Source organism: Benincasa hispida, chromosome 3, assembly GCF_009727055.1.
Source record: "Benincasa hispida cultivar B227 chromosome 3, ASM972705v1, whole genome shotgun sequence".
Taxonomy (NCBI): domain Eukaryota; kingdom Viridiplantae; phylum Streptophyta; class Magnoliopsida; order Cucurbitales; family Cucurbitaceae; genus Benincasa; species Benincasa hispida.
Window position 1 is genome coordinate 52,776,527 of NC_052351.1, and position 12,854 is coordinate 52,789,380.

General features: G+C 36.4%; 1 long non-coding RNA gene across 1 annotated transcript; it reads right to left on the minus strand.

The window, feature by feature from the left end:
• Positions 1–2,439: 2,439 nt before the first annotated feature.
• LOC120073399 lies at positions 2,440–7,024 on the minus strand. The gene is made up of 2 exons (XR_005480755.1): positions 5,799–7,024; positions 2,440–2,923 (listed from the first exon to the last, which is right to left on the minus strand). It is a non-coding gene; the product is annotated as an uncharacterized LOC120073399 (long non-coding RNA).
• Between the last annotated feature and the right edge of the window lie 5,830 nt (positions 7,025–12,854).

The window sequence follows — 12,854 nt, forward strand, 5'->3', positions numbered from 1 at the left end:
TCTCCCTTTATGATGATACACTTTCACGAATTTTAGAATATTTGAAACTCTCACGGAACAAATTTTGGCTTGTTTAATAATGATTTTGTTTTTAGTTTTTTTTTTTTTTTTTTTTTTAAGTTTGTTTTCCAACTTTTTAATTATAATTTTTACATTTTTTAAACAAGTGTCTAGTCAATTTCTAAACACAAAAATAAGTTTCTAAAAATTATATTTTAGTTTTCAAAACTTCACTTTACTTTTTAAAATAAAGAAATTTAGAATAGAAATAGTACTTATAATTTTAATTTTCAAAAAATCAAATCGTTGTGCGGTCACTAATGAGACACCTTCACTGTTAAATTAACATGGCCTTTTATATTACAAATTTTTATATAAATAATTAAAAGAGTCATTCCCTGAGTTTTTTTTTTCAAAAAAAAAAAAATTATAAATTTAGTTGCATACATTTAGTATTTTAGCCTTTAAAGAGTTTCAATTATATTCCATGCATTATATTTTTTTTATGAAAAATGATCAATTTATATCCTAAATGCAACTGTATCACTTAAAATCTCAAGCTAATAGTTATATTAATTTAAACAATTAATAGACTTTAATAAGAACATCTATTGGTTTATAACTATTTTAACATCATTCCATTTAAAATTAACTCAAAAACTTCTAAGTAAATTTATTTTTCTCCTGAAATTTACTCTATAGTAGCAAGAAAAACAAACACTTTAAGGGAAAATTGAGGTGTAGACAGAAGATATAGTAGTTACAAAAATTAGTGAAGAGTGGTTACTATTCATTTAGTTTCAACATTTATGCCTAATATATGTTAATATCTGAGTTTAAAAAACACGTATGAAAACAATTTATTAATGATTTATAGTCTAAATTAATTCACTTATGAAAGTATAACACTTTAATTAATATAATTATTAGTTTTAAGTTTCAATTAATTCAACTCTTAATGTTTAAAGGTGTAAATTGATTTTTTTTCATGAGTGTCGTTGATGAAATGTTGACATAGTGTGTTTGAAATAAATTTCGACTAAGTTAACACGTTGTGGTAGACAAATAGAATTCATGAACATGTCACTTTAGTTTTAGATTTTTTTTTAGTTGTACACCAAGTAAAATATGGGAGTTAGAAGTTAGAACTTTCGATCTAAAAGAAAGTAGTATAGCTCAATTATCGTAGAGGCTGTTAGAAGTCGATCAGTGTTCATTAGTAATAGAAATTGATAGAAATCTATCACTGATAAATACTGATAAAAGTCTCTCAATGTCTATCAATGTCTTTTTTGCTATTTATGTAAATAGTTCGATATTTTTTTTCCTACGTAAAAACTTCCCTTATTATTTTGTTAATTGTGTTAAGAATAGACAAATTATAAATAGAATAGATTAGCTATTATAAATGGGTTTCTTTTTTTTTTTTTTAAGAAGAAGTTCACATTTAGAGTGTGGTTATTTAAAAAAGAAGTCTTTTTCTTTTAAGAAATTAAAATGTTTGGTAACCACTCAAAATAGTTTTTCAAGTTTATTTTAATCATTTTTTTTTTATCAAAAGTGTTTAATAAAATGAGTTTTAAAAAAACACTTTTTTTCTTTAAGTCAATACAAACAGACTTTTAGTCAACCACGACTAATAATTTTCTTATTCACATTGAAACTAGAAGACCGAGTCAATATATATAATAGACAACCATTTATGATTTTATATATGCTTGACGTATCATTTTACGTGGATGTATATGATAATTAATTAATCAATGGTTTACCTTGAAAATATATATAATTATTCAACAATTAAAGATTGATTAATGATAATTATTCACAAGGTTTAAAATGTTGATATCGATGAAAATATCAAGATCTCAATTTTATGAAAATGTCGATGAAATTTCTGAAACAATTATAAAAACAAAAAATATATGTAATTAATAAATAAATATTTTTTGCATTTAAATTTTTTTTGACAGGTTCATTACTAATATTATATTTGTATTAGTGATATTTTGTTGCTTATCTTCTTTTATGTTTTATAGAATTTTTTTAATATAATGAAAATGTTAATCCACTCTATTGTTTATGTTAAACAACTCGTGAAAATGTGAAAATAACAATGAAAATATTGACAAAAATTTACCATCGTGATCATACATGTTGATACCGAAAATTGGTACCAATTATGAATCAATATTTGGGAGGAATTGATCGATCACCCTACACAATAGAGAAAAACTCGCATCGATGTGGTGCTTGGTTACCAACACTCCAACGATCAAGTTAGTAATCGTTTAAAGATAGTTACAGATTAGAGAATTCAGAATGTCTTTCAACGCCCCTCAAATGTCACGAGTCCTCTTGATTATATAAAAATAAGTATCATATTAAATTTAGGTAAAGGAGAAAAGATTGACTTGATTTTATTAATGTCCTTCAAAAGTATATATATATATACAAAAAATATAACTAATCAGTATAAAAAATAGAAATAACAGAATAATAAAAAATTATTATTATGAGAGATTAATAACAAACTATGGTTACAACTATTATACCCCTCAAGTTGGAGTATATAAATTTGAGATACCCAACTTGGACAAAATAGAAACATAAGTAGGAGCATGAAGAGCTTTGGTAAACACATTAGCCAGTTGATAAGTAGAACGTACAGGAAGAAGTTTGAGAGATCTGGGATTCGTAGCCAAATGCACTGTCGCCTGATTGTCACAAAATAACAAGGACGATCGAGTAATAGGCACATAAGTCATGAAGTAATGAAGTGAGCCAAACAAGCTCACAAGCAGTAGAAGCAAGAGCTTTGTATTTTGCTTTAGCTGAAAAACGAGAAACCACGTTCTACTTCTTCAACTTCCATGATAGCAGTGAATCCACAAGGAAGATACAAAATCCTGAAATCGATTTTCTTGTATCAAGGCAAGAGGCCCAATCAGAATAAACAAGGCACGCAACTGAAAGGAATTTGTAGGAAAAAGGCGAGAAACAAACTAACTTAACTTGTTCACAACAAACATAATATCTAGCCTTGAGATAGTTAAATACAACAAGCGACCAATTAACCTTCGATATGGAGAAGGATTAGACAGAACATCAACATCAGAACATTTTAGTTTAACAATAGGATCTATAGGCACAGCAACAGGTTTGGCACCAAGAAGTCTAGCATCATCTAATATTTGTAAGGTGTAATGTCATTGAGAAATGGAGATCCCTTGTGACGATCAAGCAATTTCAAGACCCAAAAAATATTTTAAGGGACCTAAATCTATAAGCTTAAACCGCTCATGTAACAAAGCCTTGAGTCGATCAATCCTTTGAATAGTTGCACCCATAATAACGATATCATCAACATCCATCAAGAGGGCTATAAAACTATCACCAGAACCAAACACAAACAAACTATAATCGGCTTTAGATTTTCGAAAACCAAGATCGATTCAAGTGTCAGAAAATTTAGCAAACCATTGACAAGAGGCTTGCTTCAAACCATAAATAGACTTCTTCAAACGATAAACCATCTTCCCACTGTTGGAACAAGAAGGTTCATAACCAAGGGGAAGGTCCATGAAAACCTCCTCAAATAAATCACCAGGAAGCAACACATTATTGACATCCAGTTGCATCAAAGGCCAATTAAAAGATACAACCGAAGGAAGAAGAACCCAAACTGTAACAAGTTTAGCAACAGGTGAAAAAGTCTCAATGAAATATAATCCTTCTTGTTGAGTATATCTCTTTGCAACAAGTCTAGCCTTGTAATGATCAATAGAACCATCAGCATGATGCTTGATCTTATAAATCTACCGGCATCCAATGCTATGTTTTGTAGAAGGTAAAGGAACACATAATGCTATGTTTTGTAGAAGGTAAAGGAACACATCCCATGTGTCATCTTCCATAGCCTGAAGTTCAAGATGCATAGCTTCTTTCCAATGATTAAAAGATATGGCTTGATGATAGAACCGAGATTCATAATGGGAGGATATGACAGGGGAAAAGGTTTTAAAGCTTCGAGAAAGATGGTCATACGAAAGAGAAGAGGAAAGAGGGTAACGAGTAGAAGAAGTAGGCAAGGAAGTTTTACGAGCAAGATTACAATGATAGTCTTGTAAATAAGATGGAGGTTTGGTGATACGTTTGGTCGTTCAAATAGGATGAAGAAGGCTCGGGTAGAGAGGAAGACGAAGAAGGTAAAGAAGAAGGTTGAACTGAAGGAGAGAGTGTGGGAAGATATTAGCTTGAATTGAAGTATAGGGAATAGGGAAAAAAAAAAAAAAAAGGAGATAAAAAAGGGGTGGTGGCAATGTCAGGTATAGGTAGGAGTGGAGCAGGTAAGGTCGCGGAAGTAGGAGTATGTTGAGAAGAAATGGACGATGGATAAGAGGTAGGGGCATCAGGGATATTCATGGTAGCAGAGATGTCAACATCAAACGACTAAGGAAGTACAATGTTGGAAAGAAAATTTGGTTGGTCAGTCTCCATAGGTACTGCGTTGGGAAAGACCTGCTCATGAAAAACCACATCTCTAGAGATAAAAAAACTTATATTATTTTCAATGTAAAAGAGCTAGTATCCATTTACCCTAAGTGGGTAAATCATAAACACAACAAGCAAAGCCCGTGGAGCGAACTTAGATCGACCATTGGTCAAAGTGGATGAATAACAAAAACATCCAGAAGTCCTCAATGATGAATAGTTAACCAATCAACCATGGATAAGTTCATATGGAGTCTTCGAATTAATGACAGGGGAAGGAATCCGGTTCATGAGATAAATGGAGGTTAAAATACACTCATTCCAAAACTTCAAAGGAACTCGAGATTGAAAGAATAGGGCTCTAGCAACATTTAAAATATGTTGATGTTTTCTTTCAATGACTGAGTTTTATTCAGGTCTTCCTACATAGGAATATTGATGCGTAACCCCTTTTGGAAGAAAGAAATCAATGAAAGCTAATTCAGGGGCGTTATCTGATCAAACAACTTTTATCCTCCTATTACATTGAGTCTCCACATATTCAAAAAATTGAGGCACAATTTTGAAAACATCAAATTTATTTTTCAACATAAATACACAAGTATATCGACTATGATCATCAACCAAGGTGAGGAAAAACTTATGACCAACATGTGAAATTATAGATATTGGACCCCAAATATTAGCATGTAACAGATAAAAAAAAATATCAGCAAATCTATGATTATTGGAATTAAAAGACAACCTTTTTTGCTTAGCCAAGGGACATATTTCACATGGATAAGCATCATTCAATAACGAATAATCAAATAATAAGATGTTTTTCAAAGAGAGACGAGACATAGAAGGATGACCAAGCCTGGAATGCCAAACAGTCGGTGGAATTCTTGAAACAGCATTAACCAAAGAAGATGACACGGAATCAGCAACGACATAAGGATGTTCAAGAATATATAAACCATCATTTAGTCTACCCCTACCAATCGTCCTCAAAGTGGACTTGTTCTAAATATCACAACGATCAGAGGAGAAATGCACAGATAAAGTGTCATTAGACATTAAGACACTGATAGAAAGTAAGTTATACTAAAATTCAGGTATAAATAAGACATGATTCAGTGTTAAGATTCCAAATAAGGTGACTGGTCCAACAAAATGCACCAGAATTCGTGTATTATTAGGCAGAACAACAGAGCTAGTAATAACATTCAAGTGTGTGAACATATATCGTTGAAAACATATACGTGTGGTTGCTCCATAATCAACAATCCAAGCAGCAGGAAGATCAAAAGAAGAGCAAATACCTGCTAGATGTATAACAGCATCCGAATCATATTTCACTGCAGCAAGCTTGGATTGTAGCATAGTATGAATACTATGACATTGAGCAAGAGTATCAGGATTCAACGCAGTGGCAGACAAAGAAACTCTTTGGTGAGAATCAATAGTGGTGTTTGCAACAACAACCGAATTAGGAGAAAGCTTATGAACTTGAGTAGTTGGACGAGTCTGACCTTTTTGTTTATAATCGAGGGAGGACCTTATAACATTTATCAATCGTATGCCCTGAAATATGATAATAGGTACAAACCGTTTTGTTTTTGTTCTGTCGTGTAGGATTGGAGATAGCAGTCTGCTGTGATTGAGAGGAAGTATCAGATTTATCAAGTTTATGAACAACAAAAATAAGAGTCAGGGTAGCTTGATAGAAGAAGAAGATTGATGTTGCTCTTGCTGAACAATTAGAGAAAACGCTTGGTTGATGGCAGGAGGCGAATTCATAAGCAAGATCTAAGACCTAATATGAGCGAAATCATCACTTAGGCCCATTAGGAAACACAACAGATATTCAAATTGGATAAAATCTTCAGCCGATCTAAATCCACAAGTACATTTTCTGCAAGTGCAGCCAGGCTGATAGAAGGCGTATTCATCCCAGAGACTTTTAACCTTGGCATAGTACACCGTAACAGATCCATGTTCTTGCTTGAGAGTGGACAAACCGCGTTTCAGATGAAAAATGTGTGGTCCATTGCGTTTTTGAAAATCATCTTGAAGATCAAGCCAAATCGCTCTGGCTGAATCGGTAAACAAAATACTAGAAGAAATTCCTTGGAGACTGAATTCAAGATCCAAGCAATTACAACATTGTTGTTCCGAATCCATAAAGGTAGTAAATCACATGTAGACTGAGCAAGCGATCCATCAATAAAACCAAGTTTGTTTCGAATCGACAAAGCAAGAATCATTGAACGGCTCTAGGTAATATAATTTTCGTCTGTGAGAGGCTCAGTCACAAGAACTAGGTTAGAGGTGTCGCTGTGATGCAAAACATAGGGATTGTTGGAAGAGGCAAGGGAAGGGTATTGTTCGTGATGAATGATAGAAGAATCAGAAGGTGGAAATGAATTAGAGGTAGGCAGAATGATCACGGAAGGACCGATGGAGAAGGAAACTCAGTGGAGGAAGTCGATGGCAGAAAGGAAATGATGGAGTCCATGGAGTTCATACGCAAGACGGGAAAAAATATTTACAATTCTGATACCATATATATATACATATATATGTATGTACGTATGTACATATATATATGTGTATACATATAACAGAGTAATAACAAACTGTTGTTACAACTAAGTAATAACAAATTATGGTTACAATTAATATATCATAATAGTCATTCGCTAATCAATTTCTTGAGTCATTAATCAAATAGTTACTAACTGTTATGAATCATGGGATTTATTTCATTGGTAGACCTAAGCATATGTAAAAGTTATACAACTTGGGCATAATTTTGTCTTCATGAGCGACCTATGGGTCGACCTCCTGATAACGGGAAGAAATGCACGTTATTACAGCGCAAAGATGTAAAACAATGTGGGTATGCGACGATAAAAATATACAAAATCAGGTCCAAAAGCGTTAAACTAATAATATTGCGATCGCATGCGCCCATCGCATAAAAGCAGTTAATTTACTTATTTTGTGCAGGAAAAATGCATTGGCGCAAAGCAAATTGCGATCCAAGGAATTCGGCGTCCGCGCGCATTAGAAGATTGCGACTGCAAAGCCATGCGATCGTATGCGCTTGCAAAAATTCACTCAAGAAGGTGGCCGTATTCAGACGGCGCATCAAGGTGAGAGCATAATAAATCATGATGGGACGGAAAGCTGATGACAGTCGAATTCGAATTTAGTTGACAAGCCGTTAACGACACACTATAGCAAGTACATTCAACTTTTCAGTGACCATTAACCGGTGCATCAGACAAAATATTTAATGACCTACCATCATTGCAATCATTAGAGAGAAAATCTCTTCACGCTAAAGCTCTGTCAATACCGAAGGCCACTATCGTTAAACGAGTTCGAATTCTACACAGTTCGCCATATACATAGTTTATATACTTAGAGGCAGAGGCGAGCAAAGAGAAGAAGACGCCGAGAGATCATTTCTGGTTAGCTCAAAAGACTGTCAGGAAGCGCTAAAAAAGGAGAGAGGACCGACACTTGCGAAAGCAAGGATATTCTTCTGGACAGAGTAGAGTAAAAGACAGTGTAAAAGCCTCGGGAAGCAAGACATTGCTATCGGGCTTCTTATCCCTACTTTCCATTGTTGTTTTGTATTCTGACTTTATTTATAAAATGAAATTTGCATCTCAACATCTGTTCAATCTCTTCACATTTCGCATGAGTAGCTAAATTTCTGAATGGGTTGAAAAGCACTTAGCTAGCATGACCTAAGATATTCACTTTATGCGATCATCTTGTCTTATGTATGCGTCTTTCACCCTTGAGAGATACTTGAGAGAGTAGTCTAAAGAAAGAACCTAGACTTGAGAGAGTCAGGTTAGAATCTAGGCTTGAGAAAGTCAGATTAGAACCGCATAAGCAAGAGATAGAGACTTAGAGATAAATTCTGTTTGTTATTAAGCATCACATGCACCCAAGAAATAGGATATGATAGTATGCGGTCACCTTGTATATGTGTGTATCATTCATCATCGCATAGACAAGAATAGAGGCTTAGACATAAGTCCTATCGACATTATCGTATACATCGCATGCGTCCTAGAATTAGAAACTATGGCATTTGCATTGAGAGATGACATGTTGTTGTGTGTATAGCATGATCGCATAATTTGAACATAATCTTAGGAAGTGTTAGTTAAATCCCTTCTCAACCCGTTCCCCACATACTCATTGTATCTTTTGTTGTCATCAACTCTTTACTCAATTCTGCCACATAGGAACTATACTTAAAACAACACACCAACAATTTATTTGTATTTGTCACCGCAAAGGAATTAGAATTTACCAATGCATAATATCTCAATAGTCCCTGTGTTACCCTGGACTTACCAGGAAACCTAGTAAGATTTATACTTGGGTTTTACTAGGAAAACTTGCATGTGCAACACATAATCCACCACCGCAATTTACACCATTATTTCATCACTTTTACAACGCATCAAGTTTTTGGTGCTGTTGTTAGGGACTACGGCATATTGTGCTAACAGTAACTTTTTGATTTTCTTTGCAGCTTTCAACCTTTGTGCATTGTCTCTCCTTTGGTAAGGGAAGAAGCGGGTGTTGTATGAGCGAAGGACAAGTTCCTGAGCCCAATTATGACCCAGAGATTGAAAGAACGTTTAGAAGAAGACAGCGAGACAATCGCTGACAACAACAAGAGAGAAATCCCTACATGGTGGAACAACCGGAAGATAGAGCAGCAAACGCAAATAATATCATGGAAAACCCCATCTCCTGGCAAACGACCGCAATAGACCCATCCGAGGCTATGCGTCGCCCAACCTCTATGATTTCTCACCAGGAATCATGAGGCCAACCTTGGATGGATCGAGCTTTGATTTGAAACGGTTATGTTGCAGATGATTCAGACGGCCAGACAGTTTGGTGGAAGTCGTGGCGAGGATCCGCACACCCATCTTCAGAGTTTTATTGAAATCTGTAATACTTTTGTGTTTCCAAACATCTCTGCTGAGGAAGTTCGACTAACGTTGTTCCCATTTTCACTATGTGACCAAGTAAGGAAATGGGCCTATTCTCTCGAACCAGGGGAGATTACGTCTTGGGAGCAAATAGTAGAGAAGTTTATGAAGAAGTACTTCCCCTTAACAGAGAACGCAAGAAGGAGGAAGTTGATTACAAATTTTGAACAAGATATTGACGAATCGTTCAGCAATGCCTGGGCGAGGTTTAAAAGATTGGTGCGAGATTGTTTGCACAATGGTTTACCCGATTGTCTCCAAATGGAAATCTTTTATCACGGTTTGAACCATGCATCGCAGATGGCTGCCAATGCGGTAGTAGCTGAAGGTCTGCTTGATAAAACGTATGATGAGGCTAAAAATATTCTTGATCGAATTTCAAAGAATCATGAAGGCTGGAGGGAAAGCGATCAACGACTTAGAATTAAAGAAGGTGACGCAAGCAATGGGGCCATCGTATCCCTATAAAATTAAATTAATGCGATGATGAATCTGATACAAGGCATCGCAATCATAACCCGGAAACGCAAAGAGGGCATGTCAACGCAATCGAGCAGACAAGCACAAGTTGTGCTAATTGTGGAGATTTGCATCGGATGGAAGAATGTCCGAGGAATCCGCAATCTATATGCTTCGTAAAGAACAATCCTTTCTCCAACACTTACAACCCTGGTTGGAGAAAACACCCCAATTTCGCATGGAAAAATCAACAACAAAATTATCAATCGATGGTGCAAAAAGAAGGGCCGCAAGGATTTTTCCCACAAACAAACGGTCAATCGCAAAATCAAGCTAGCAGCTCACAGGCGCCGCAATCTTCATCTCTGGAGGGCCTACTAAAGAAGTATATTGAGAAGAGTGAAACAGTACTCCAGAATCAAGCGACTTCAATCCGCAATCTCGAAATTCATATAGGATAGATTGCGGGCGAGCTCAAAAGTAGAGCGCAAGGGGCGTTGTCGAGTTCAACTGAGCTCCCGCACAACTCGAGGAATACGGGAAAGGAGCAATGTCAAGTTGTGACTTTGCGAAGCGGAAAAATAGTAGCGAAAAAGAAGAAGGAACCACGTCGGACTAATCCAGTTGCGATGCAATCCCAGACCCCATTGACACAAGAGGAACCAGAAGAAAATGAGACGATGGAACTGGAAGTTGCATCCACTTTTAAGCTTATGGAATAGGGAATCATGAAAATACAGCTGCCACCATTCCCTCAAAGACTTAAGAAGAAGAAAAATGATGAAGTGCAGTATCATCGCTTCATGGACATGTTAAAACAGCTGCACATCAACATCCCTTTCACTGAAGCAATTGAACAAATGCCAAGGTACGCTAAGTTTTTGAAGGACATGATGACGAAGAAAAGAAGCATAAGAAAGTTCGCAATGATGGCGTTATCGTAGAGGTCAAAAAATATTATTCCACCGAAAATGCGGGACCCCGGAAGTTTCACGATACCCTGCTCAATTGGCAGGATATATATAGGTCAAGCGCTTTGCAATCTCGGGGCCAGTATCAACTTAATGTCCCTTTCAATTTTCAAACAGTTGAATGTGGGGCAGCTGGTGCCCACGATGGTGAGCCTCCAGTTGGCAGATAGATCCCTAGTTCATCTAGAGGGGAAGGGAAAGATGTCCTGGTCTCAATTGACAAGTTTATTTTACCGGTAAACTTCATCATTCTCGATTATGAAGCGGACAAGAATGTACCCATCATATAAGGACGACCATTATTATCCACTGGTCGCACTCAAATTGATGTGTACAAGGGAGAGATCACGCTGAGTGTGAATGGACAGAAGCTCAAGTTTGACATTATTAAAGCCATGAAGTATCCGAAAGAAGAAGACCTAATAGATTCCGACAATGAACCTAGTTGTAACGAAGAAGAAGAGTCCGAAGATGAAAATGAAAGAGAGGATGCGATCGCATCTGTAGGAACCTACAATGCGATTATGGAAACGACAACCAAAGAAGAAAAACTGATGTTGAATGAAGAGAGAAAAGCACAACAACCTTCCTTGGAACAACCACCCACTATGGAATTAAAAACCTTGCCAAGCCACTTGAAGTATATTTTCTTGGGGCAAAATGAAACTCTACTAGTGATAATTTTCTCTGCGCTTCAAGAAGAATAAGAGCATGCGCTGCTGAACATGCTAAAGAAGTATATAAAAGCAATAGGATGGACGCTAGCAGACATAAGAGGAATCAGTCAGTATATTGCATGCATAGGATACATCTCGAAGAAAATGAAAAAGGGTCGATCGAACCTCAACGCAGACTAAACCCTGCGATGAAGAAGGTTGTGAAGAAGGAGAAAATAAAATGGTTGGACGTAGGCATTATTTATCCAATCGCCGATAGCACGTGGGTCAGCCCCGTGCAATGTGTGCCCAAGAAGGAAGGGATGACGGTAGTCCCAAATGCTAACAATGAATTAATACCAATAAGGACTGTCACTGGCTGGCGGATCTACATGGACTACCGCAAACTCAATGCAACAACGAAGAAGGATCATTTCCCCTTGTCTTTTATTGACCAGATGCTAGACCGCCTAGCACGAAATGATTACTTTTACTTTTTGGATGGGTATGCGGGCTACAACCAAATCATGATTGCTCCTGAAGACCAAGAGAAAACCACATTCACCTGCCCCTACGGAACGTTTGCTTTTTGCCGCATGCCATTCGGATTATGCAATGCGCCGAGCACGTTCTAGAGGTGTATAATGGCCATATTCTCTGAGTATCTTGAAGATTCAGTGGAAATTTGTATGGAAGACTTCTCGGTGTACAGGCAAACATATGAAGTCTGTCTAAACAATTTGGAAAAGATACTAAAGAGATGTAAAGAGACAAATCTTGTGTTGAACTGGGAGAAATGCCACTTCATGGTGAATGAAGGTATTGTGCTTGGGCACAAAGTCTCCAAGGAAGGGCTGAAGGTAGATAAGGCGAAGATTGAGGCCATTGAAAAGCTTCCATCACCAGATGTGAAGGCTGTCAGAAGTTTCCTGGGACATGCAGGATTTTATCATCGTTTTGTGAAGGACTTTTCGAAGATTGCTCGAGCATTGAGTGCATTGCTGGAGGCCGAGAGAACGTTTGACTTTGATGAACAATGCCTCAACGCATTCAAGATACTAAAGAACGCATTGATAACTGATGCGTTATTTTATGCAATGAAATAATGGAAGGATTGCGTTGGTGGAAAATGCGTTGTGCAAATAAGTTTTCTCAGCAGAACCCAAGTATAAATCCTACTAAGTTTCCTGGTAAGCCCAGGGTCGAACTCAGGGACTAAGGAAAACAATATGCGGTAGTAATTTTGAGATCACTTTGCA